The following is a 6,822-nucleotide window of genomic DNA, read 5'->3' as shown; positions in this document are numbered from 1 at the left end:
TTTATTTATTTGAGAAGCAGAGTTTCAGAGAGAGAGAGAGAGAGAGAGAGAGAGAGAGAGAGGTCTTCCATCCACTGGTTCACTCCCCAAATGGCCACAACAGCCAGAGCTGAACCAGACCCAAGTTAGGAGCCAAGAGCTTCTTTTGGGTCTCCCACATGGGTGGCAGGAGCCCAAGCACTTGGGGCATCTTCCACTACTTTCCCAGGCTATTAGCAGGGAGCTGGATCAGAAGTGGAGCAGCCAGGACTTGAACCCAGCACCCATAAGAGGTGCTGGTTCCAGTGAGGTTTAACCTACTACAGCACAGTGCCGACCCCTCATTGATTGGTTTTCAAAGAATAAAACAAGCGTGTATTCCTGCTAAACTGCTACTGGTTATGATGTTTATTCTTTTTATATGTTACTGGCTGCTATTTATAAAATGCTGCTCGAATGTCTTGTATGGAAGCTAATGAGGGATATTGGTGTGTGGTTTACTTTTCTTGTTACGTGCTTCGCTGGTTTTGATATTAGGGCAGTGCTGGCTTCCTTTAAGAAATGGGAATTACTCCACCCTTTTTAGTATTCTGAAAGAGCTTGTGTAGAATTTCTTGTAATGCTTCAAATGTTCAGTACAATTTACTATTGAAGCCATCTGGGAAGATTTTTTTTAAGATTTATTTATTTATTTGAGAGTCAAAGGTACACAAAGAGAGAAGGAGAGGCAGAGAGAGAGAGAGAGAGAGAGAGAGAGAGGTCTTCCATCCACTGGTTCACTCCCCAATTTGCCTCAATGGCCAGAGCTGCGCCAATCCAAAGCCAGGAGCTAGGAGCTTCTTCCGGGTCTCCCATGTGGGTACAGGAGCTGAAGGACTTGGGCCATCTTCTGCTGCTTTCCCAGGCCTCAGCAGAGAGCTGGATCAGATGTGGAGCATCCAGGACTGGAACCGGTGCCCATAGGGGATACCAGAACTGCAGGTGGCAGCTTTACCCACTTTGCCACAGTGCTGGCTCCCTGGGAAGATTTTTAAATAAAAATTCATCCCTTTGGTGCCTATAAAACCCATAGTGATGTCACCTACCTCATCCCTGATACCAGTAACTTGTGTCCTCTCTCTCTCTTTTTTTCTTATTATTCTCCAAGAACCAGTTTTGGGTTTCATTGATTTCCTGTTTTATTTTTTCTTCCAACCTTTATTATTTTCTCCTGCTTTAAGGACTTTTAAAAAAATGTATTTATTTATTTATTTGAAAGAGTTACAGAGAGGCAGAGAGAGAGAGAGAGAGAGAGAGAGAGAGAGAGAGAGAGAGAGATCTTCCGGGGCCCAAGGACTTGGGCCATATTCTACTGCTTTCCCAGGCCATAGCAGAGAGCTGGATCGGAAGTGGAGCAGCTGGGACTGGAATTGGTGCCCACGTGGGATGCCCATACTGCAGGTGGTGGCTTTACCTACTACGCCACAGCATCGGCCCTTTTAAGGACTATTTGAACATTTCTTGTAGTGCAGGTCTGCTGGTGATAAATTCTTCCAACTTTTGAAGACCTGAACACTCTGCATTTTACTCTTTAAAAAAAAAAAACAACAGAAAGATATTTTCACTGGGTAATGGATTCTAGATTAACTCTTTTTACTTTTCAGTGTTTTAAAAATATTGCTCCGTTGTCTTCCAGACTGTTTCCTGATGTCTTGGTTATTCTTATCATTGGCTCTTTGTAATTTCCCCTCACCTGCACCCCAGGTCAGTTTCAAATTTCCCCCTTCATGATTATAATTAAGCAACATAGAGGAATATTCTGCATGTTTCTTGTGTTTGGGTTGGTTGAGTTTATCAGATCTATGGCTTGCTGTTTGGTCTCCATCCAAGTCTCCCTCCTGGGTAGCAGGCACCCAAGTACCTGAGCCATCACCTGCTACTTCTCAGGGTGCAGAGTAGCAGGGATTTGGGTCAGATCTGGAAGTGGGACCCAAACCCAAGCACTTCACTATGGGGCATGGGTGTCCTGAGCAGTAGCTTCACCCACTGTGTCACAGCACCTGCCCTGGCTTTTATATATAGATATAGATATACATATACATATATATATTTTACCAAATTTGGAAATCTTTATTATTGTTCTCCAGGACTGTTGAGGTACAGGTGACACATAAAAATGGTTATGTTTAGTGTGTACAATGATCATGATGTCTTCATGTATATATACATACATGTTTTGAGATAATGACCACAGCCAAACCAGCTGGCATATCCATCACCTTTGTAGCAATCATTTTTCTGTTGCTACTGTGAGCAGACCTGTGATCTAGTCCTTTAACAGTGGAATGTAGACCAGGCATGGTGCTGTGCGTTCGAGCCCCAGAACTTACTTCTCCTGTGTAACTCAAACTTTGCACCCTTGACCATCTCCCCATTCCCCCCACCACACTCCCCAATCCTTGTCAACCTCCATTCTACTGTCTACTTTTATGCCTTTGACTTTGACCCTGCATCACCCTCTAGGCTTACTCACTTACCCTAAAGCCTTCCAGGTTCTTGGAAGTTGTTGAAAACGACAGTGTTTCCTTCCTTTTAAAGACTGGGGTGACTTAAACCTTCTTAAACTCTTTTTGTAGCTCAACATAAGATCCAATCCAGAGAATGTCCTAGGCGAGCATGAAGAGGATCTTTATACTGTTGCTGTAGATCAGATATTGTGTATGTCTGTCAGGTGTAGTTCAAATCCAGCTTTCTTACTGATTTTCTGTCTGGATGGTCTACCCATTGTGGAAAGTGAGAAATTGGTTTCCTACTATCCCTGAAGTATTGTCTATTTCTCCCATCTCCTATGTTCTGTTAATATGTATGTTATATATTATTTATAATATATATTATATTTATATATATATATATATTCAGGTGCTTTGATGTTGTGTAAGCCTACTTCAAAGAGGATCATGGAAAATTGAATTCAATAATAAGCTTATTTTGGTGAAATATTTGAATCCCATGCATACAAGGAATCTACAAAGAGTTCATGAAAAATACATATTGCAAAAATACTATGCATGGCTTCAAAATTTTTGTGCCGAGATAAAATTGTCTTTTCATTCCATGTCTCATAAATTGTTGAAGTCCCTCATATATTGTTAGGTTTTTGATAAATTGATCTCCTTATCATTGTAAATGACCCCTTCCATGCCTTGTGATTGTTTTTAGTTTAAAGTCGTTCAAGGAGAGCCACTCCTTGGGGCCAGTGCTGTGGCATAGCGGATGAAGCTGCTACCTGCAGTGCTGGCATCCCATATAGGCTCCAGTTCACATCTGGGCTGCTCCACTTCTGACCCAGCTCTCTGTTATGGCCTGGGAAAGCAGTAGAAGATGACCCAAGTACTTGGGACCCTGCACCCATGTGGGAGACCCAGAAGAAGCCAGATCCGTGCAGCTCCGGCAGTTGCAGCCATCTGTGGAGTGAGGCAGTGGATGGAAGACCTCTCTCTCTTTCTCTCTCTCTCTCCGTGTGTGTGTGTGTATGTGTGTGTGTAACTCTAACTTTCTTTTTTTTTTTTTTGACAGGCAGAGTGGACAGTGAGAGAGAGACAGAGAGAGAGGTCTTCCTTTTGCCGTTGGTTCACCCTCCAATGGCCGCTGCGGTAGACGCGCTGCGCTGATCCGAAGGCAGGAGCCAGGTGCTTATCCTGGTCTCCCATGGGGTGCAGGACCCAAGGACTTGGGTCATCCTCCACTGCACTCCCAGGCCACAGCAGAGAGCTGGCCTGGAAGAGGGGCAACTGGGACAGAATCTGGTGCCCCGACCGGGATTAGAACCCGGTGTGCCGGCACCGCAAGGTGGAGGATTAGCCTAGTGAGCCGCGGCACCGGCGGTAACTCTAACTTTCAAATAAATCTTGGGGAAAAAAAGAAAGCCACCCTCCTTTCCTATGGTCATCATCTGCATTTTCCATCTCTTTATTTCCAACCTATATGTGTCCCTAAAGCTAACGTGAGTCTCTTACAAGAAATGAATTGTCATAGCTTGCTTTTTGGTTATATGTATTGGTTATATGTATTTTGGTTATATGTATTTAGCCATTGTAGAATTTAATTTGTTTACATTTAAAGTAATTATTAATAGATAGACATAATTGTGTCATCTTGTTAATTGTCATATGAATGATATTTAGTCCCTTAGTTTTTCTGTTGCTTTTTTATGGTTTGGTAATTTTTTTTTGTGGTGCTATGCTTCCATTCCTTTCTGTTTTATCTTTGTATACCTACAGAGATTTTTCTAAGGTTATCATGAAGCATAATCAAAACATCTTCCAGTTATGATGGTCTATACAATCTGGTTAAAATCCACCTTCAATTGTATAAAGACTACACTTTTAATTCTTACCCTTCCATTTTATGTAGAATAATTTACATATTTTAATAGTGTACTTCCATGAGAAAACTATTGCAACTATAGTTATTTTTGCTGAGTCTTTTTAAAACTGTTGCCCTAGAATTGTATACACAACAGCAGTATAGCCGTGTAGTAGTCTTCTGTTGGGTTTTATACTTTCATGTGTTTTCATGTTACCAATCACATTGTTTTGCATCAGGAGGAAGACTTCCCTTTCTCATTTCTTGGATGGTAGGAATAATGACGATGATAAACTTCCTTGCTGATGTTTGTCCGGGGAAGTCTTTATCTCTCCTTCATTTAATTTCTAAAGGATAACCTTGCCAGGTATCATGTGTAGTGTTTGGATAGCTCTTTTTTTTTCCTTTTCTAAAGACTTATTTGAAAGTCAGAGTTAGAGAGAGAGAGAGAGAGAGAAAGAGAGAGAGAGAGATCTTCCATCCTCTGGTTCACTTGCCAGATGACCACAACAGCCAGGGCTGGTTCAGGCCAAACCCAGGAGCCAGGAGCCTCCTCCAGGTCTGCCATGTGGGTAGCAGGGGGTTAAGCACTTGGGTCATCTTTTACAGCTTTTCCCAGGCCATAGCAGGGAGCTGGATCACAAGTGGAGCAGCCAGGACAAGTACCGATCCCCATATACAATGTCAGTGTGGCAGGCAGCGGCTTCACCTGCTAGGCCATGCCATTGATCCCAATTTCTTTCTTCCAGCACTTTGATTGCCTATGCCCACTCTCCTCTGGCCTGCAAGGTTTCTTCTGAGAAAGCCATCCACAGCCATATGCTGTTCCCTTGTATGTGATGGGTCACGCTGGCTGCTTTCAAAATTCCCCTTTTCTTTGACTTCTCATAGTTACAATGCATCTTGGTTGTAGTGGTCCCTGACTTAGTCCTGCCTAAGGACATTTGAGCTTCATGAGGCTGGATGTCTGTATCCCTCCCAGGATTTCGTAAGTTTTCAGCCATTATTTCTTTTTTTAAATTTTAAATATAAATAAATTATTTATTTATTTGGAAGGCACAGTTACAGAGAGGCAAGGGCAGAGAGACAGAGAAAGGTCTTCCATCAGCTGGCTCACTCCCCAAGTGGCTAGAATGGCCGGAACTGGGCCAATCTAAAGCCAGGAGCCAGGAGCTACTTCTGGGTCTCCCACATGGGTGCAGGAACCCAAGGGCTTGGGACATCTTCTACTGCTTTCCCAGGCCATCAGCAGGGAGCTGGATCAGAAGTGGAGCAGCCGGGACTCAAATCAGCACCCAATAGGACACCGGCATGGCAGGCAGCAGCTTTACCTACTATGCCATGGCACCAGCACCCAGCCACTATTTCTTTAAAGAAACTTTCTGCTCTTTTCTCTCTTTTCAGTCATAATGAGATCTCAGTGGTTTGATGATGCCTCACAAACTCTGTAGGCTTTTTCCACTACTTTTCGTTTATACTTTTCCTGTTCTCACTGGGTAATTTCAAAAGCCACCCTGGGTGTTTACCTTCCCCAGGGAAATGCCTTAAAGCCTTCACTTTTTTATTTTTATTTTTAGCAAACTTTTATTTAATAAATATAAATTTCAAAGGTACAACTTTTGGATTATAGAGATTTTCCCCCCATAACCACCCTCCCACCCACAAACCATCCCATCTCCTACTCCTTCTCCCATTCCATTCTTCATTAAGATTCATTTTTGATTATCTTTATATACAGAAGATCAACTTAGTATATACTAAGTAAAGATTTCAACAGTTTGCACCCACACAGACCCACAAAGTATAAAGTACTGTTTGAAGACTAGTTTTACCGTCAATTCACATAGTACAACACATTAAGAACAGAGGTTCTACATGGGGACTAAGTGCACAGTGACTCCTGTTGTTGATTTAACAATTGACACTCTTATTTATGATGTCAGTGATCACCCAAGGCTCTTGTCATGAGCTGCCAAGGCTTTGGACACCTCTTGAGTTCACAAACTCTGACCTTATGTAGACAAGGCCATAATCAAACTGGAAGTTCTCTCCTCCCTTCAGAGAAAGGTACCTCCTTCTTTGATGGCCCGTTCGTTTCACTGGCATCTCACTCACCGAGATCTTTCATTTAGGTCATTTTTTGCCACAGTGTCTTGCCTTTCCATGCCTGAGAAACTCTCATGGGCTTTTTACCAGATCCAAAAAGCATTCATTTTTAAATGCCTTCCCCTGGGACTGGCACTGTGATGCAGTCAGTAAAGCCACCACCTGCGATGCCAGCATCCCAAATGGGCACTGGTTCGAATCCTGGCTGCTCCACCTCCAATGCAGCCCACTGCTAATGGCCCGGGAAAAGCAGCAGAAGATGGCCCAAATACTTGGGCGCCTGACACTTACGTGGGAGACCTGGAAGAAACTTTTGGTTCCTGGTTTTGGCTTAGCCCAGCCTTGCTTGTTGCAGCCACCTGGGGAGTGAACCAGCAGATGGGAAATCTCTGT

The sequence above is a fragment of the Lepus europaeus genome, chromosome 21, assembly GCF_033115175.1.
Source record: "Lepus europaeus isolate LE1 chromosome 21, mLepTim1.pri, whole genome shotgun sequence".
NCBI classification, from domain to species: Eukaryota; Metazoa; Chordata; class Mammalia; order Lagomorpha; family Leporidae; genus Lepus; species Lepus europaeus.
Note: the sequence above shows the minus strand (reverse complement) of the source record.